A 21,657-nucleotide genomic window follows, 5' to 3' on the forward strand; every position below is an offset into this window, starting at 1 on the left:
GCACAGTTGATGTTGATCTTGGTGTGCGTCCCGGGGAACAGACCGTAGAGCACGGAGTCCTGTGTCACGGCGCTGCTCGGGACGAACCTTGACAAACACCACTGCATTCCTCTCCAGACTTCTTCTGCGTAGACACATTCCAGAAGGAGGTGTGTGACAGTCTCGTCCCCTCCACAGCCGCTTCGAGGGCAGCGTGCGGTGCAGGAGAGAGTCCGGGCGTGCATAAAGGATCTCACTGGCAGAGCCCTTCTCACCACCGGCCAAGCCATGTCTAGGTGCTTATTGGAAAGTTCTGGCGATGAGGCATTCTGCCAAATGACTTTGACAGTCTGCCCAGGGAACTGCTCCAAAGGATCTGCTCCCTCCTTTTCCTGAAGGGTCTCAAGCACACTACGTGCTGATCACTTCCTGATGGACTTGTGGTCAAAGGTATTTTTCTTCATAAATTTCTCCACAAAGGACAGGTGATATGAAACGGTCCAACTATGGAGCGTTCCGTGGCAGCGAGGCCAGGCCTATCCTTCGCAACACGGGACAGGTAGAACCTCAGTATGTCTTTGATCTCCATACAAAATGGAAGATGACCTGGGTGATTACGATGGCACAGGTTCTGGGAATAGGCCAGACCTGTGCCACACATTACAACACTGACAGTGCCTCACATCTGATGACCAGGTTTTTACCCGCGATGGAGAGCGACCGCCCATCTGCCCAGTTTCTGCCTCACTTTCTTGATCCGCGCCTCCCAAGACTTGGTGCACGTCCCAGCCCCCCCGAACCAAATACCCAGCACTTTCAGGTGGTCAGTCCTGATGGTGTAGGGGATGGAGGATTGGTCGGCCCAGTTCCTGAAGAGCATGGCCTCGCTCTTGCCTCAGTTGACCTGAAGCCCGTTCGAACTGGTCACTTATGCACAAGATTCTGTGTAAAGACAGTGGATCCGAGCAGAAAATGGCGACGTCATCCATGTACAGGGAGGCCTTAACCTGTAGGCCCCCGCTGCCAGGAATAGTCACCCCTGTCAGGCTCGCATCCTTCCTGATGGATTCGGCAAATGGCTCTATGTAGCACACAAACAAGGCAGGAGAGAGAGGGCAGCCCTGCCTGACTCCAGATCTGACTGGGAAGCTATCTGATTCCCACCCATTGATTGAGACTGCACTGACAATGTTGGTGCAGAGCAGTCTGATCCAATTGCAGATTCCCTCGCCAAAGCCCGTTTTGGAGAGAACATCTCTCGTATATGTATGCGATATCCTGTCAAAGACTTTCTCCTGGTTCAGGCTGATGAGGCAGGTGTCCAACCCTCTGTCCTGCACGTAGACGATCGTATCCCTGAGGAGTGCGAGACTCTGTGATCTTCCTGCCCGGTACAGCACAGGTTTGGTCAGGGTGAATCACCGACCCCAGAGCAGATCTGACCCGGTTGGCGATGACCTTTGCCAGGATTTTGTAATCCGCAATCAACAGTGAGATTGGTCTTCAATTTCTGATTTCCTCCCTCTCCCCCTTCCGCTTGTAGATGAGGGTGATGATGATGCCTTTCCTCATGGATTCACTCATGGTACCTGCCAGAAGCATACTGAAGTACACCACTAGCAGGTCCTGGCCAATCAAGTCCCACAGAGCCGAATAGAGCTCGACCGGTAAGCTGTCGTTTCTGGGAGTTTTATTCTTTTTGAAGGACTCGAGGGCCTTGGTCAGCTCATCCAGAGATAGGTCCAGCCTCTCCCATGTTCTGTCGTCTAAGACCTCTGTGATAGAGGACAGGAATGACTGGTAGGCCGCGCTGTCGGTCAGCTTCGAGTCATACAGACTGGCATAGAAGGATTTGCTGATCCTCGTGACGTCAGCCTGAGATGACGTTACCGAGCCATCATCTTCCTTCAGGCTGCTGAGCATGGAGCTCTCTTTGTGCACCTTCTGGAAGAAGAAATGTGAACACGTCTCATCCTGCTCCACAGCGCGGACACTGGACTGGAAGATTATCTTGGAGGCCTCCGAGGCAAAGAGTGAGGCTTGCTGGCCCTTCACCTCCTGGAGGTCCTCCGTGACACTGACCCCCATTGTCTGCAGCAGGAGCAGTGTCTGCATACTTCCTGGAGTTGGGACAGTTTTCCCCACCTCTCTCTCGCCGCCTGAACACCTTTGAGGATGAAGAACCTCTTGATGGAGACTGAAACAGGGACAATCCACAGCACACGAGCAGAATCTTCTTGACAAACACTGTCCGATTAACAGGTGTATGCTCCTTCACCTTCTTCATAGTCACCCTGACTGTATTGCGAATGCCCTGGCCTGGGCTGCGAGTGGCTGCTGAGGCCATAGCTCCTAGGTTGGTTCGTCCCTGAATTGGCATTCAGCCGAAGCCAGCATGAAGATCCACCAAGAGCAGGTCAGTACAACCAAACGATCCTCCAATCACAATCCAGCGATGATCTCAACTAGCTCTGATGACTCTCAACTCGACACCTGTTCTGATAAGAACAGACACTTGATCTTAGCCAAAAGGCCAGAACTTATTGGGTTGTGGCAAAAGCTGTCTGAACAAAGGAAACAGTCTGTCCTTTATACAAAACTCTCAACATCACATTTAGTAATGCCCACAAGACAACCCTCAGCCATCCTCTCATAATCACATGGCATTCAAGACACAATGCGGTGACCACTCCACTGCCAGAAACAGTGCAATGCAAATCATCCCTTAATGGTCAAATCTGTTGCAAATTGTTTTTTTGTAGCCATAGGAGAGTAGTCAAATTCCAACTGTAATGTTCTTATTGATTTCTGGATGAAAATGTAAATCATCTCAGGCAAGTAAATGGCCACGTAAACTTCCCTCATTCCACCTATAAGACAACGACACATCACCTTACCCATGGGGCATTCAATTTCTTGCAGGTCAGTAGAGCAAACCTTTTAATGTCTCACCTCCAGCCTGGGCATGAACATGTATACACGTTTATGTAAAAATCCCATCTTGCTCAAGTGAATAGAGGCTGTAGACTGCCTGCTTCCTGCATGTTGTTAGTCTTCTAGGACTATGATCGGGAGCGGTAATATATTGCCAGGTTATAATGAATGGTGAGTGGAGCTTGCGGGTGGTAATCATGGATTTTGAAGGGTACTGCTGAAGGATTGTTGTTGAGTTGCTACATTGCATATTGCAGATAATCGACATGACTACCACTATGTGTTCGTGGTGAAAGGGATCAGGTGCTAGTCAAGCGGGTTGATTTGTACAAAAACGTTTTGCACTACTAGAAGCATTTCTCCTTCATCTTGTATCACACCATTCTATAAGATGGTATCAATCCTCTCTGGTATTAACTCGCACACCCAGATATATTGTACTCCAGAATAATATCAGATATATACAACTACAAACCTTGCAAATCTTCATCGAAAGCTGTTCTAGGATATAAGATTACCATGAAGGACCTAACTTCTCAATCTTGCACCTTGCCTGACTCTGAGTTTAAACACTTTACCAGCCATCTCTGTTTAATGAGAGGGCACCCTATGGTTCTGTGGACTATGGTGACTTGCACGTGTCAGTCTAGCCATGTAATTTGAGGTTGGATTTAACCAAGCCTATAACCAGACAAAGTTGAAACTGCACGGGGTCAGTCTTTGTTTCTGTTGTGAATGACCTATGCCATTACTACTTGAAGGCAATTTGGAATAAAAATTGCTGGACCAGATTTCTGATATCCTCATAGAAAGCAGCCTGATATTGCAGTTTGCACTGTGTAATTTGTTTGGTTTACTAAAGAATATTTTGCATTGTTTAATTTGTTTTAGTTCTTATCACCTATACTGTCAGACAAGGTACATCACTTGCACTATCTATCTCTGTCAGAAGGCAGACAGTCCTCCTATTTCATCATTGGAGGTAAGCATAATGTTCAAACAAACTGCATTCTCAATTTGAAGTTCAGATATTAAGAGGTGAGGCATAGTAGGGGATTTAGCATAAGTTTGAGAACCTTAAACTTAAGGTCTCCACAGACCTTGAGCTACAATATCAAACATCAGAGGTAATGGGTGAAAGAGGCTTGCTGTGAATTAAGATATAGTCAGCACAGTTTGGATGAGCCCAAGATCATTCAGGTTCGAAGATGGGATGTTGGGCAGGCAAATATTGGAATAGTTAATAATGCAAATGGGATGCGTTGCATGTTTGTAGAATCAACACGAGATACATTCTCAGTTTTATAAATGTATTTTTTCACTCTGAGAATATGGTCAAGGTTAGCATTTATTGCCCATCTCTAGTTGATGTTGAGGACCTGTTTTTATGACTGTGTTCCCACATTGCTACGCTGATATCCAAGATTTTAACCCAGCCATGGTGGGACTGTGATAATGCATTGATTTGAAGGAAACCTTGAAGACAGTGGGTTTCCCATGTGCTTGATCTTCTTGGCGTTAGAGGCTGAGAGTTTAGGAGGTGCTGTTGAAGCAGCTATGGCAAGCTGCAACAGAATATCTGATTGATGGTACCCACTTGGAGTGATTGTGCACTGGTTACAGAGGTAGTGAATGATTAATGTGATGGATGGGGTGCCATTTGAGCAGTCACTTGTGTCCTGGATGATGATATGACCCCTGTGGAGACAGAACTCTTAAAATTCCCAGTGACTGCCTTAAAAGGATTGCATAACAACATTTCACATTTTAAGATTTTTACAGTGACAAATGTATTAAAATCAATTAAATATTACAAAGCAACTCATACTATGAAGTACAGAAATGCTGCACTGAAACCCCATAAAGCATTTTATACATTATATTGTACTTTAAAAATAGCCTTGCATGTAAAGTCCAAAATTATTCCCTGTTTTAACAGGATTCTTTTCCTTGTGTCATTGGGGTGAATCTTATATCCTTTTAAGCAAACTCTCCTTTGTTCAACTTTTTTGAGCATAATCAAATTGACTTCCTGTAGGAAAGTACCAGCTGGTGATTCCACATTCTTCTGTGACTTTGACTCCAGGCAGCTTCTGTTGGACGTTCTACCTCTCTGTATCTGGACTACTGCCCCATTTTACCTTGACTTATAGCTACAGTTTAAAACAAAGCTGTCCAATACAGTCTAAGCATTTGTATCAAAAGTGCTGAGCTTCTTCACTATTGTGGAACTATATTGAGAAGGCAAGTTGTGAATATTGCATGCTTCTGACTTTTACATTTTAGGCTTTCGGAAGTCAGGAAGTACAGGAAGTAATTTGCTGCAAAATCCCCAGCCTTTGGGCTGCTTTTGTAGCCACAACATTAATATGTCTGCTCCTGTTCGGTTTCTGTCTAATAGTTATTCGCGTGTAATTGTCACCTGTTAGCACTTTGGACGACACCTTTCATTACTTTGACGCTTGAGAGTAGGTTGATTGTTTGGTAAACGACCAAATTGAATTTAACCTCCTTTTTGTGACCTCTGTGTATATGCATAACGTTCCTCATTGTTGAACAGAATCCAGTGTTATAGCTGTGTGCTGAAACAGTTTTGCAGATAGTTGTGAAGTCACTATGAAGTATGTGAACACATTGGAAAAGGTGCAAGAGAGGTTTGAGAGTAGTTTCAGGGATGAGAAATTTCAGTTGTGAAGATAGTTTGGAGAAATTGGGATTGTTTTCTTTGGAGACAAAATTAACATGATAGAAGTTTCCAGTCATGAGAGGCTGGACAGAGTAGTTAAGGAGTAACTGGTCTTTATTAAAAAGATCAGGAACATTAGAATAAAGCAAATGTGACGTGTGAACAAGCTTCCCCACACAATGAGTGGATTGGTTTGGAATGTGCTACTTCAAAGCAAAGGGGAGGCAGATTCAATTAAGACTTCAAGAGGGAATAAGATGATTATTATTTAAATAGAAACAATATTTTTATGGGAAAAGGTAGGAGAATGGCAGTCATACAACTCATTCAGAGGGCTGGTGTGCACATGATGGCCTCCTGCTCCATTACACTTATGTGAACTAAGATATTGTTGGGTCCGTAAGCTCAGCTGTTCTTTTATACCATATTGAGAGAATCACATTGGTTGAAGGCCGGCACTTGTGATGATAGAGACTTCAGGAGGGATCCAAAATAGTTCATCAACTGGAAAGTGATCTTAGATTTTTTAAGAATTATCTTTTGTGTTTGTGCTGGGTTTTGCCATTGTTAAGGCTAAGAATGTTCATGGAGCTCTCCTTCAGTTAGTTATTTAATTGCCCAGCAATATTCTTTGGATTTGCAACAATGCAGAGATTTTACCTGTTGCATTGGTTGTAAAATTGCTGAGCTCTATCTGAATCACATTGCTTTTGCAATTCAGTCATAAGCTTAAGATAGAGATAGTATAAATTCTGATTACAATCTTTAGTCCTTCTGAATATTGGAGTGGTTGAATATTGGAGAGGATTACAGATGTTAATTATTTAGAATGGATTACAGGATAAAACTGGTAACAAAGGTCAGTCTAATATCAGGAATGGAAAAACTATTAGATCATTTTTAAGGATAAAATTAAGAAGGGGCAGTCAATACAGATTTGTTAAAATCCAAACCACATCTGACCAACCTGCTTTTGTTGTTGAAATTCTGACTAGTCTCAGTTTATCTGGTGGTCAGTCATACCTATTTCACCTATTGACTTGACCTGTGCGTCCTGGGGTTCTACTGTTAATGTGCTGGATGGAAGCCCTAACTCTTGTCTGTATCTAAAATTTCACTCATTCCTGTTCACCCATTCCAATATGGTTGCTAACTTCCATTGCTGGCTTAATGGTAAGCAATGTCTGGATTTTCAAATTAACCCACAATTTTAAGCCCAGCATCTACTACATGACCTCACCTTTCCCTATTCCTGTAACCTCCTCCAGCTATTCAACACTTGTGTAGAAACATCGCTATTTTTCTTTTATTTTTCTCTTTTTTTTGGTTTGGAACTATTAGTTGAAGCTAAAAGTTGAACTTTGAACAACAGCTTGTTTAAAAGAGAAGATAATAAAGACAGATGTTTTATGTTAAAAATTGGCCTGGAAAGATAATGCAGTTTAATTCCTGATTGAAGAAACTGCTGATGAATCAGCAGCAAGCTATTGCTGTGCTCGGGGTTGGCAGTTAGTTGGATGTTGAGTTGGTTAATGAAGGGAAAACTAGTTCTGATTAGGTTTTGGCAGGAGACAGTGTAATTTTTGTGGACTTCGAGAGACAGTGCTGCTTGGTTTTGCTCTCTTCCTAGTTTCTTGCAGTTATTGAATTGTTTAAAGTTCTGAGGAAACAATGCCGGTCTGTAAGAAATATGTAAATATTTCTAGAAGTCTGCTGAAACTGTTTGCATTAATTAATGACTTTAGAATTCAAGTAAGGCATACAGTACTACTTGTCTGTGAACAACCCATCGATTCCAAGCTTTCACAAAATCTTTGGACAATCATTGGAAACTGTTTAACTGAATTGACAAATTGCAATCTTTTATTTTCTTTTTTGATTTATTTCTTATGTGTAGGGGTATGATTAAAAAAAAGTTAGGCTTTTGATTGTAAGTATTAATTAGATTACTTTGCTGTTTATCTATGTACTACTGTTAGTAATACATTTAGTTTTGAGTTTAAGTTACAAAGTTCGTGTCCAATGTTTGTTGTTTATTAAGTGTGATACAGGACAGTTAGGTAGTTTGGGGGGTCATTGAATGTTAATTCCACTGTATTGTGAACCTAATGATGATGATTTGGTTCGGCTTGCCATCTATGTGTCATAACACTTGTGATTTCTGCATCTGACCGCTTGACTATACACACCACTAATCCACAATATATTAGTTGTTGTCCACTCGTTTCTAAGCTCTGGAATTCTCTCCCTAAACTTTTGGCGCCTCGACTTCACTTTCCAGCCGTAACCAATTTATGATTCTATATGATACTCCTTAAACTGGCTTCTTTGATCAATCTGTTGGTTATCTGACCAGATATTTTCTCATGTGGGTTGGTGTTGGTTTTTTGGAGAACACTTGTAAACAAGCCTTGGGATGCTTTATTACATTAAAGGTCTTCTGCAAGTTGTCAAAAGAATATTTGAAAAAAAAACACACTAGTAAATGAACTTCTTTACTGGTTTATTTGTAAAATATAAGCAAATTTTTAAAAAGGATGTTGAATTTTAAATATGCAAATAGTTAAAGGAAAGGAGCCAGAGAGTAGGGGTGAATGCCTGTTGGCGTAACTAGAGAGTAGGATGCAGGGGGGTTGGTATTATGACCAATACTACTCTGGTTTCATAATGATTTGGACCCCAGTAAATAGTACAGTTTTGAAGAAGCAAAATAACTGCAGATGATGGAATCTGTACAGAAAACAATAAGTGCCGTAAATCACAGTGGGTGAGGCAGCTCAGACCCTCCAACCCTAACAACATCCTTGTAAATATTCTTGAACCCTTCCAAGTTTCACAACATCTTTCCTATAGCAGGGAAACTGAAGTTGAACACAGTATTCCAACAGTCTCCCAATCAATGTCCTGTACAGCCACAACATGACCTCCTAATTCCTATACTCAATGCACTGACCAAATGATGGCAAGCATATAAAAGGCCGCCTTCACTATTCTGTCTACCTATGACTCCACTTTCAAGGAACTATGAACCTGCACTCCAAGGTCTCTTTGTTCAGCAACACTCCGCAGGACCTTACCATTAAGTGTATAAGTCCTGCCCTGATTTGCCTTTCCAAAATGCAGCACCTCACATTAACCTTTATCTGCCACTCCTTGGCCCACTGGCCCAACTTGTCAAAGTCTTCCCGAGAGCTTCAATGGGTAATGGAGGATTGCCTACTGGAGTCGACTCAACCTTCCCTGGTTCTTTCCCTGAGATCGTTCAATTGCCTGGAATAAAATTCTTACAAGCAGTTCATTAAAAGTTTAGCATATTTATTTAAACATTTATTACAGTATCACAGTTACAGAGTAACAAGACACCAAGCCCGAGTCCAAGTCGGAGTTGTAAAACCTTAGCAGAGTAACGGTACCAGCACTTACCAACCTCGTGCTCTCTCAGACTACTACGAAAATGCCACTCACAATCTTTAGTACTTATCCAGTTTTTTTGCCCACTAAACATGTCAGTCAAACACCTGCTGATGAACATAATGTCCTCGCCACATCCCTGCTGTGCTTGTGATGAACTTGTTAGTCTTTTGTTGACTGATCACATTACTAGAATAGCAATAATGAAAGTACCCTTGTACTGACTCGGGTGATGACATTAGTGTTGATATCCTCTAAAGTTTGGTCACATGCTCATCACCTCACGTCCTTGTTTAAACCTGATTACTGACTGTTTTTTATGTCTCATTGTTTTCCACCTCACATGCTTGGTCAGTAAACTCTTTATTCAAACCCCTGTTGTTTTCCCTTGGAGGTACTTTAAGTTTGAAATGATCTGTCAAAAGCTTTTGTTCCTCCTTAATTACTAATTTTAAGTTTCGTAGCTGCCTAAACTTGTTCTTGTACAGAGCTGGACTTCCTGCTTTTCCCAGCAAAACTATCTTAGTTAATACTTTTTTTCCTTTTGCTTTATTCCTAACATTCTTTGGATTCTTTAATTCTATGCTTTCCCTTCATGTCCTTTCTCAATCTGATGAAAGTCCTGTTGTATTATGAGATAACTTTCTTTACTGTCCACTACACCACCAATTTTGGTGTCATCTGCAAACTTACTAACCCTAACTCCTTTGTTCACATCCGAATCATTTATATAAATGATGAAAAGCAATGAACCCAGCATCTATCCTTGTGGTACACCCCTGGTCACAGGTCTCCAGTCTGAAAAGCAACTTTCCAACACCACCCTCTATCTTCTACCCTCGAGCCAGTTCATTCCACATGTGATCCACCCTCTGTGAAATGCCCCATTCTAAGGAAAAGACAGCTACCATTAACTCTATAGATACCTCTCATTATTTTATCAACTTCTGTCAGGTTGCCTCCCAATGTGCTATGCTCTAGTGGAAAACAATCCCAGCCTATCCAGCCCTTCTTTATAACCCAAACCTTCCATGCCTGGCAATATCCTGGTAAATGTCTTCTGAGTCACTGGACACAATATTGTGGAAGAGGCCTTACCAATGTCCTGTACAACCTCGATGTGACTTCCTAACTCCTATTCTCAAAGTACTGAGCAATAAAGGCAAGCGTGCGAAATGCATTTTTAACTACTTTACCTATGTGTGATGCAAACTTCAAAGAATTATTTACCTGCACCCCTATGTCCCTCTGCTCTACAACACTACCGAGGGGCCCTCCCACCATTTGTGTAAGCCATTATGCACTACCTCACATTTGTCCAGATTGGACTCTGTCTGCCACTTTTCAGCCCATTGACCCATTTGATCAAGATCCCTTTGTAATCTTAGTAGACAGCGAAGAAGGTTTTCTATGCCACTAATTGTGGTGTTGTCCACAGGCTTACTAACCATGCTTTCTATATTCTCTTCCAAATTATTTATAGAAATGACAAAAGAGTGTCCTCGTGTGATTTTGCAGTTAGCTTGTTAGACTGCATAAACTGATTCTTTTCATTGATGAGGCTGTTGGGCACAGATTACCATGTGGAAATACAGTGTCTGTAATGGAAACCTGGGCACATGGTGTTTAGGAAATCCAGAAAAGGAAGAGAAAAGGCATGAGAGGCAGTATTTATTACCAGCCTATCATTTCTTGGGTTATTCCTATTGCCCTTCTTAAACAAAGGATCAACATTGGCTATTCTCCAGTATTTTGGGACCTTGCCTGTGGCTAAAGAGGATATAAAGATATCTGTCAAGGCCTCGTCAATCTCTTTTGCCTCCCTCAATATCCTGGAATTGATTCCATCAGGCCTTGGGGAATTATCTACACTAATAAACTTTTAAGACTCCACAATTTTCTCCTTGGTGAATACTGATGCAAAATTAAAGACCTCATGTGCTTTCTCTGGCTTCACACATAAATTCCCACCTTTGTCTTGAGTTTTCTTACCCTTTCCCTAGCTATCCTCTTGCTCCGAATAGGCACATAAAATACCTTTGGATTCTCCTTAATCCCACTTGCCAAGAATATTTCATGGCCCCTTTTACTCCTTATGATTCCTTGTTTAAATTCGGTTCTGCTTCCTTTCTCTTCCTCAAGGATTGTATCTAAAACCATTTCCTTGGCAAGTTAGTTGGTAACTAGAGAGCCTGGTTTTAAAATAATAGATAGAAGAGCTAGAGTGGAAATGAGAAAATTTCTTCATTGTTAAGACTTGGAAGACAGTACCTGGGCTCTCTTCCCAGAGGAACTATTGAAAGGTAATTGAACATGGACTTGAAGAGGACTAATTTACAGAATTATGGGGAAAAGCTGAGGTATGTTTAAAAAAAAGGGCTGAAAGGCTGCCATTTTTCTGATCTGGGGCACGGTGAGCCTGTGTTGTCACTTCACCATATTAACATCATAGATGATTGGCATGTACATCTGCACTTCTTTTTTGATGGTAATAATGCTGAGAGACCTACTGAACCAAGAAATTACAGACTGAAATGGAACGCAGACCATATAGACCAACTTGTGAATGCTCAGGTTTGGGCTGATAGAACTGTTTTGAAGCATCCAATTTAGCAAGCTGGTTGGAATATGGAACATTGTAGAGTGTGTCCTCAGTGTGAATATGCAGTTTGCTTTTTGGACTGCTTAAAATGATTCTTATCATTGATAAGACTGTTGTTGGGCACAGATTACCGTGTGGAAATACAATGTGTCTGTAACTGAGACCTGGCTACATGGTGTTTAGGAAACCCAGGAAAGGAAGAGGAAAGGTATGAGAGGCAGTATTTACTAAGAGTGAAGGACAGAAGCTATTTGGCTGGAGCTATGGAGCCAAAAGACATGGTAATTGCATTATTTGACATGTTTTATAGGTTAGGAGAAAGTGAGGACTGCAGATGCTGGAGATCAGAGCTGAAAATGTGTTGCTGGAAAAGTGCAGCAGGTCAGGCAGCATCCAAGGAGCAAGAGAATCGACATTTCGGGCATGAGCCCTTCTTCAGGAAATCTATCGATGTTTCGGGCATGAGCTCTTCTTCAGGAAACCTTATTGACGTTTCGGGCATGAGCCCTTCTTCAGGAACCCTGAAGAAGACCTCATGCCCGAAACGTCGATTCTCCTGCTCCTTTTGGATGCTGCCTGACCTGCTGTGCTTTTCCAGCAACACATTTTCAGCTCACGTTTTATAGGTTACCAACTTGTGGAAAAGCTGTGGAGGAACACATTTGCAAGGAAATTAGAGTTGCTAACTAAAGCTAACTAAAATGAGAGACCTACTGAATATAGACCATTATAAAGAACAATGAGTGTTGATGCAGTTGATATGCTGTACATAGATGTCCAAAAGGTCTTTGATAACAGTGCTGCACAAAAGACAAGTCCGCTCACAGCTGGTTGGAATAGTTCAGTTTAAGATGCCTGATCAGTATGGACAGGTTGGGCTGAAGGGCCTGTTTCTGCACTGTCTGACGTGATGATTCTATGACTTGTGGAATAAAAGGGAGAGTAGCAACATGGATACTAAATTGGCTGAGTGACAGAAACAGTGAGTCATGTTTGGTGGATGTACTTTGAACTGGTGGAAGGTTTGTAGTGCACTATTAGGATCTCTGCATATAAAGGTATGTTATTGACCCAGAACTTGGGGTACAGAGTACAGTTTCAAAGTTTGTAGAAGATACAAAAGCATTATGGAAGCATTATGAATTTTGAGGAGGATAATCTAGAATTTCAAAAAGGATGTAAACAAGTTGGTGGAAAGGGAGGATAGGTAGCAGATGCCGTTCATTGTGCAGAAATGTAAAGTGATTCCTTTTAAGATTACATGGAGAGAAAATGGGCATAAAGAGCACAATTCTAGAGGGGATTCAGGGACAGATGGACCTGAATGTATATGTTAATAAGTCATTAAGTGTGACAGAACATGCTTCGAGGACACTCAATAAGAGCAAGGAGGCAACTTGCATAAGTCGCTAATTTGGCCTTTGCTGGAGTATTGTATCCAGTTCAATAACTGCACTTTAAGGAGAATGTGAAGACATTAGGAAGAGTGCAGAAAGAGTGGCAACACTTAGGAAAATAGATGAGAGAAATCAAGACTGTTTTTAGACTCCTAGAGATGTACAGCACAGAAACAGACCCTTCAGTCCAACTAGTCCATGCTGACCAGATGTCTTAACTTATCCAGTCCCATTTGCCAGCACTTGGCCGATATCCCTCCAAACCCTTCCTATTCATATACCCATCCAGATGCCTTTTAAGTGCTGTAATTGTACCAGCCTCCACCACTTCCTCTGGCAGTTCATTCCGTACACACACCACCCTCTGTGTGAAAACATTGCCCCTTAGGTTCCTTTTAAATTTGTCCCCTCTCACCCTAAACCTATGCCCCCTCTAGTTCTGGACTCCCCCTCCCCAGGGAAAATACCTTCTCTATTTATCCTATCCATGCCCCTCATGATTTTATAAAGCTCCACAAAGTCACCCGTCAGCCTCTGATGCTCCAGGGAAACAGGCCCAACCTATCCAACTTCTCCCTTTAGCTCAAATCCTCCAACCTTGTCAACACCCTTGTAAATCTTTTCTGAGTCCTTTCAAGTTTCACAACATCTTTCTGATAGAAGGGATTCCAGAATTTCAGGCAATATTCCAAAAGTGGCCGAACCATTGAAACATCTCCTTGTATGGTGTAACAATCCTGGGAAAATGCTTGCCTTCCAGCTCTTGCACACCTTCTGATTGTGCCTCTATAGCCCCCTCTGATCTCTCTATCTTTGTCTATTTCCTGCGCTAATCTCACTGTGATCATTACAGTCAGTTAGCATCTTGTAGGATGGACTGGCCTCCTAAGCCACTATTTATCTTGTAACCGACATAATTTTAAAAACCTAGAATGTCTGATTAATACCTTGTTGCTGTTGTAGGTCCTCTGGATGCCACATTTCCAACATTACAACAGTGACTATGAGTTGCAATTCATTATATTGGCTGTGAAGTGTTTTGAGGTTATGGAAGTTGTTGTTAAATATGATTGTTTTCTGTCCATGTCTACTGTTTCTGAGATTAAATTGATGCTTGTGTGTAGTTTGGGCTAATTCCTTTACTCTGGAGTGACTGTTGTTATGGGTGGAGCTGGTGTCATTAACCAAATAACTATGATTACTGTCATTATTCTGCAAAATACACATCATTCTATGTAATCATGGATCTCTGCAATCTGTAAATGAATAAGCTGCTGGCCATATGTGACAAATTGGGAACTTGGTGAATTTGATTTCTCAAGTAATTAAAACTGTTTAGATGATGTCATTGACCATATGAACTCTGCAGTTGCATGTTTTTAATGCTGTGCAAATACAAACACTGCTTTTCCAGTTAGTGTTTTGCTATTTTCTCTCTAACATCCAGTAAGAACAGAGTTGGGGTCGCATATATGTTTCTTACAGTTAGCGCTTTGGTCACAATCCTTTGACTGTCCCTTCAGCATTCAAGGAAATATGCACATAGGGTTTCAAAACCTCCCCCCGCCCCTGTTGGAATACAGCATGGCATTTGTGTAACTTCTCACCTTATTGCAAATGGTAAAGCATTCTGTGTGAAATGGAACAAAGAACATATTTACAATTATAATTATTTTTCTGTTATGTTCTCTCCATCCTATCATTCTTCCAAAGCTTCATTGGATTGTCAGTACTAATATGTTTGTGAAACAAATTATACCGCAGTCCGGAGTGTTTGATAAATGGTATTGTGCAAATGTTCCTTTAAGATCTTTCCTGTCTCAGAATGTTTATTTGTTGGGGCTGGTTCCTCAGGATGCTAGTTACCTCTGATGCTTTACTCACGTGGCCCTTACTATATGAGGCTTGTTGCCAAATGATGTCAGAGGGTAATATCATGGAAGGAGATCATTTGCATTGAGTTTGTATCAGCTCTCTGCAACAGCAACTTGTCTCATTTCTTTCCTCTGCCGTTCCCTACAGTTCTGCAAATATCTTCTCATGCATCTATCCAGTTCCCCTTTTAAAAGCAATGATTCATCAAACTTGCAAGCTGTCCATGTCAGATGAGGTTTTCTCTTTTCAAAAAAAAATTAACCTATTTTTCTGTTCAGAGACGTTATTATGCACTTTTGAGGAGGTAGGACTTGAATGCAGGGCTCCTGGTACAGGGTAGGGATACTACCATTGAGCCACGAGAGAGCTCTTCCATCCCCTACCCTGTCCTTGTGTGCCTTGCTTGAGTCTTGTTGGCTTTGCTCTCGGCAGAGGTAACCCACTTTCACTTGTTTACAGTTAAGATTTACACCTAAATCATCATTACTTTTGTACTGTGCGTCCCTAGTTATAAAACTCTCAATCTTGAATGTCTTGTTAACAGCTTTCTCCACATCCCCAAACGTGGTTTGGCCAGCATAACCCACATTTTGAGAATAAATTCAAATAGTGACATTAATGCCCTGGTTTCCTTCATATGCGATGGTAATTGTTGTTGGGTTTGTTGGTAAAAATCTTAGTATTCTTTTTCCCAGTTTGTTTGGGATCTCAGTACAGTGTTTCCAATCTATACCCAGGGAATGCTGCTAACAGTTGAACACTATTCTCACTTTTATTTTGAAACAATGAGCACATTGAGTGATGGAGGGGCTGGGTTGGAGGGATACCAGAATGCCATTGTAGGTAATATATGTTTTGGTTCTGAAGAAACTGGTTGGAGTGCTCCTTAAGATTATGGATCCATTTACTGTAGGATGTTACTGATGTGATGGTGTGTGTTGTACCATGTTGTAAAATAGGGGATCTTTGTAATTCTGAGAGAAATAACTTAGTGAGCAGACAGACTGCAGTAATGACATCTGCATACACATTGTTATATGCACTTGATGTTCAGCAGAAACATGTTCATTGTTTAAATATTGTATATTCAGAAAATCTTGTTTTTTAAAGGTTTCTTGATTTCATAAGTTCTAATGATTTGCTATTTTTGAAGGTTTAAAGAATATATTCAAAACATCTTTCTACAATGAAATATTATGGAAACATTTTTCCTTGATTTGCACTTATGGTACAAATCCTGAACTGGACTGGAAGTGCTGTTCAAATTGGGCTTTTACCTTCTAGCCTTTATAAACCTGCCCCTTTACTAATCTGAGGTAGGTCTGAGCTGCAATGACTTGTAATTTTTTCACAGGCTGGAGATAAAAGTGGGATTGTGATTTTCATGGGGCTGCGTAGACACTATAATGTTGCGAAAAAGTATAAAATCCACATCTACAAACTCCTGTCATCTTAAGTTGACATAAACCTACTAACTGCATTTAAGTAATCCTCGATTTTGAGATTAGTAACCATAAGTACCTAAAATGATTAACCAGTAATAGGATCAGGATGTTAATTTGGAATTGCAAGAGAGCAGCCCAAGACCTTGAAATTAGTGTACTTGAGAAAGGGTAGCTTTCAATCTTTAATTTTGTAGCAATCTTGACCAAAGTAATTCAGATCTTAATTTATGACATATAAATGATTATTAAAACTAAGTTGAAGAATGACTTGGAAAGATGGATGTTTCCTTAACCTCAGCTTTGAAGTTGTAAAAGTATGTCAGTGAATCCCCTTTAGTGATTAGTATGGAAACAGGATGAGATTAGTTTAAGCACTCCCTGTTCGTACTCTTAAATTGGTGCTGGCAACCACATGCTCCGTATGTCCATTGCTTACATTTGGCTCACGTCTCCCATCCTCTTGCCTCATAAGCTGACCAATGTCCAAGTCATGTCCCCATCCCAGTACCCTTGGACCAGTGAATCTTGTACAGTGACTCTTGGAAACTTGGTCTGTCATGGGGTTCTGAGACATAGTATGGGCTTGATTTCCAGCCTCCTCGTTCCAGGACACATCATCATCTGGACAGATGCATGTGTAGGTGGTGAGCAGAGGGATACAGATCCTTAGGAATTAGGTTTAGATCTGCTCAGGCATGGAGGGCCGAAAGGCCTGTTCCTGGCCAGTAAATTTTCTTTGTTCCAGTTTAGCATTACTGACAACATATTACAAAATATTGCACATAGCTACACAGCCACATACCTTGGAAAGGACTTGGAAGGGGACTTGTGATTAGAGGAGCTAGAGCAGTAACATGGGAGAGACTAAATCTATGATTGGGGAACATTTTACAGGTTGTGTGCTCCACTCTCTGCTCCTCCAATTAAGATACACTGAGGTGACCTTGAATTATTTTGTCTGGTTATTGTGGTTTTATGGGCTATTTGTAAGAATTTGGGTGTGAATTCATCAACTGTCACAGGGCATTTTGAGTGCTGGAATGTTGCAGAGCTTTTATTCTGCTGCCTCTAAGTCAAGAGTTTGAGCTCATGTCTAAAAAAGGGAACTTGAGCATTCCAGCATGGTACTGAGCGAACGCATTGCTGTTGAATGTTAATAGATATTCCAAGTCAGTTGGTGCGAATGAAATGAAGACTCAATCTTTGGAGAATTTATAGACTTCCTCAGTCCTGCCATTCTTAGTTCACACCCAGTGTCACTGGTGTTCTCTGTATATATGGGGCATTGGTTAGCTTAGTAGGCTGAATGGCTTATTGCGATTCAGACTGATAGAGTCATAGAGATGTACAGCATGGAAACACACCCTTCGGACCAACCCATCCATGCTGACCAGATATCCCAACCCAATCTAGTCCGACATGCCAGCACCCGGCCGATATCCCTCCAAACCCTTCCTATTCATATACTTATCCAAATGCCTCTTAAATGTTGCAATTGTACCAGCCTCCACCTCATCCTCTGGCAGCTCATTCCATACACATACCACCCTCAGTGTGAAACAGTTGCCCCTTAGGTCTCTTTTATATCTTTCCCCTCTCACCCTAAACCTATGCCCTCTAGTCTGGAATCCCCCACCCCAGGGAAAAGACTTTGTCTATTTACCCTATCCATGCCCCTCATAATTTTGTAAACCTCCATAAGGTCACCCCTCAGCCTCCGACGCTCCAGGGAAAACTGCCCCAGCCTATTCAGCCTCTCCCAAGCGCTCAAATCCTCCAACCCTGGCAACATTCCTGTAAATCTTCTATGAAGCCTTTCAATTTTCACAATATCTTACTGATAGAACGGAGACCAGAATTGCATGTGACTTAACCAATGCCCTGTACAGCTGCAACATGATCTCCCAACTCCTGTACTCAGTACTCTGACCAATAAAGGAAAGCATATCAAATGCCGCCTTTAGTATCCTAACTACCTGCGACTCCACTTTCGAGGAGCTATGAACCTGCACTCCAAGGCCTCTTTGTTCAGCAACACTCCCTCGGACCTTACCATTAAGTGTATAAGTCCTGCTAAGATTTGCTTTCACAAAATGCAGCACCTCACATTTATCTGAATTAAACTCCATCTGCCACTTCTCAGCCCATTGGCCCATCTGGTCAAGATCCTGTTGTAATCTGAGGTAACCCTCTTCGCTGTCCTTGCCTGAGTTCAATTCCCACAGTATGAGTTCAATTCCCACACTAGCTGTGGTCTTGCCCTCTCAACCTCACCCCAGGCTTGAGACATGATAACTCAGGTTAAACCATCACCAGTCATCTTTGTTTAGTGAAGTTAAAGATCACACAACACCAGGTTATAGTCCAACAGGTTTAATTGGAAGCACACTAGCTTTCGGATCGACGCTCCTTTATCAGGTGATAGTCACCTGATGAAGGAGCGTCGCTCCGAAAGCTAGTGTGCTTCCAATTAAACCTGTTGGGACTATAACCTGGTGCTGTGTGATTTTTAACTTTGTACACCCCAGTCCAACACCTGCATCTCCAAATCTTGTTTAATGAAAGAATTGTCTGTGGTCCTCTGCGACTTTAGTGACTTTCCGTTCACCTTTATATGTATATACTCAATTAATGGCCACTGATTTATGAACATTGTATAGATGAGACATTAAACTGAGGTCTTTTCTGCTGTGGGGTGAATATAAACAAGCTAGCAGTACTGTTTGTGAAGTGACGGGACATTCTCTCTCGTGACCTGGAATGCTGGTTATTCTTCATCCAAAGTGAATTTAAAAATGTATGGTCATTATCATATTGTTGTTTGTAGGATTTTTTTGGCTGTCACATTCCCCACATGGTAACAATAGCTGCACTTTAAAAGCACACCATTGACTGTGATGTACTTTATTACTTTGTTAAATGCAAATCCTCCTCCTCTCTCTGGTTTCACTGAAATCTTTCAGTTATGCTTATGTGTGTTTTGGGCTAATTTGCTTCAGAGAAGTTGTTAGTGTGGGTGGAGCTAGTCCATGGTATCAACAAAATATTCACAATTTAAGAATGATCTGGATGAGCACTAAAAGTGCCAGGGTATAGTAGGGTAGGGACCAAGTGCAGGTAAGTGGGAGTAGTGTAACTTTATTTTTGTTGGTCAGCATAGACATGGTTAGCTGAAGGGCCTGTTTCTATCCTATATGACTCTGTGACTCATTTGTGTATGAAATAGAGTCATAGAGATGTACAGCTCAGAAATTGACTCTTCAGTCCATCTCATCCATGCCAACCAGATATTCCAACCCAATGTAATCCCACCTGCCAGCATCTGGCCCATATCCCTCCAAACCCTTCCTATTCATATTCCCATCCAGATGCCTTTTAAATGTTGTAATTGTACCAGCCTCCACCACTTCCTCTGGCAGCTCATTGCATACACATACCACCCTCTGCATGAAAAAGTTGCCCCTTAGGTCTTTTTTTATATCTTTCCCCCCTCACCCTAAACCTATGCCCTCTAGTCCTGGACTCCACCACCCCAGGGAAAAGACTTTGTCTATTTATCCTATTAATGCCCCTCATGATTTTATAAATCTATATAAGGTCACCCCTCAGCCTCCGACGCTTCAGGGAAAACAGCCCCAGCCTGTTCAACCTCTCCCTATAGCTCAAATTCCTTTCAGAACCCTTTCATGTTTCACAACATCTTTTCAATAAGGAGACCAGAATTGCATACAATATTCTAAAAGTGGCCTAACCAATGTCCTGTACAGCCGCAACATGATCTCCCAACTCCAGTACTCAATACTCTGACCAATGAAGGAAAGCATACCAAATGCTGCCTTCTCCTTCCTATCTACTTGCGTCTCTACTTTCAAGGAGCTATGAACCTGCACTCCAAGGTCTCTTTGTTCAGCAACACTCCCTAGGACCTTACCATTAAGTGTATAAGTCCTGCTAAGATTTGGTTTCCCAAAGTGTGCAGGTTAGGTGAATTGGCTGTGCTAAATTGCCCGTAGTGTTAGGTGGAGGGGATTGGGTCTGGGTGGGTTGCTCTTCGGAGGGTCGGTGTGGACTCCTCTTCGGAGGGTCGGTGTGGACTTGTTGGGCTGAAGGGCCTGTTTCTACACTAAGTAATCTAATCTAATCAAAATGTAGTCCTTCATATTTATCTGAATTAAACTCCATCTGCCACTTCTCAACCCATTGGCCCATGTATTTATAAGGTCATTTCCTCTGCCCTGAAGGTCTTCAACCATGTCCTGAAACAAACTCGCTACCACAGCCTCATTTCCCCTTCCCCCACCTCACCCTAGTTCCAAACTTGCAGCTCAGCACTGTCCCATGACTTGTTCTACCTGCCTATCTTCTTTTCCACCTATCCACTCCACCCTCCTCCCTGACCTATCACCTTTATCCCCTCCTTCACTCACCTATTGTACTCTATGCTACTTTCTCCCCACCCCCACCCTCCTCTAATTTATCTCTCCATGCTTCAGGCTCTCTGCCTTTATTCCTGATGAAGGGCTTTTGCCCGAAACGTCAATTTTGCTATTCCTCTGATGCTGCCTGAACTGCTGTGCTCTTTCAGCACCACCAACCCAAAACCCATGTATTTATAGTCTTGTGATAACTGGGAAAAAGTTGTTTTTCCACATTAACACAGTAAATATTTAGCACAAAGGGTAGTGATTTATTTGACAAAACAGAGAATGCTCATTTATGTATATGTTACACTGAGAGTCATGATTATATAGAACAAAATGCAAATTCCCTAATCTATTCATGGCAGATTATATTGATCACTGATTATAATGAGTTTAAAAAAAACGATGGTGACTAATTTTCTATTCTAAAGAATGAGGGTGTGAATGGGGTGGCACAACTTTTTCTTAGTTGTTAACAAGATTACAATTACAAGCTCTACATCTCTCACACATGAGTCATAGTCATACATTTGAGAAACAAGCTCGTCCGGCTGAACATGTCTATGCCGAACAACAACAACAAAAAAACTACATTTCTCCCATTTACCTACACTTCATCCATAAACTACTAATGTAATCCCCTGGCATTTTAAACGCTCCTCATATGTTCTGAGAGTACCTACCCCCACCACCCTCTCAGGCAGCACGTTCCATACTTCTACCATCTTCATGATGAAAACAAAATTGGTTTATTCCGAAATCTCATAAATTAGCCACTGGCCACGTGACGAATTTGGAAATCGATTTGGTGAATTGGATTTCTCGTGAGTAAATAAGACTGAGTAATTAGATACCGTCACTGCCCATGTGAACTCTAGTAGTATTTGCACGCCTTTGCATATTTCAC

The 21,657-nt window shown here is 41.7% G+C and overlaps 1 protein-coding gene across 6 annotated transcripts in view; it reads left to right on the forward strand.

Annotated features, from left to right (window-relative positions):
- The window catches only part of pnpla7b (patatin-like phospholipase domain containing 7b), a 340,731-nt gene that overhangs the window by 2,315 nt on the left and 316,759 nt on the right, over positions 1 to 21,657 (forward strand). The window contains exon 1 of one of the 6 annotated variants that reach the window (XM_072566415.1): positions 21,502 to 21,574. The exons of 4 other annotated variants lie outside the window; for them this stretch is intronic. The gene's annotated coding sequence lies outside the window, so the exon portion shown is untranslated. Of the gene's footprint in view, positions 1 to 21,501; positions 21,575 to 21,657 lie in introns of those variants that run through there. One more of the 6 variants, XM_072566414.1, reaches the window with a different exon arrangement.

This window comes from Chiloscyllium punctatum, chromosome 49 (genome assembly GCF_047496795.1).
Source record: "Chiloscyllium punctatum isolate Juve2018m chromosome 49, sChiPun1.3, whole genome shotgun sequence".
Classification (NCBI taxonomy): domain Eukaryota; kingdom Metazoa; phylum Chordata; class Chondrichthyes; order Orectolobiformes; family Hemiscylliidae; genus Chiloscyllium; species Chiloscyllium punctatum.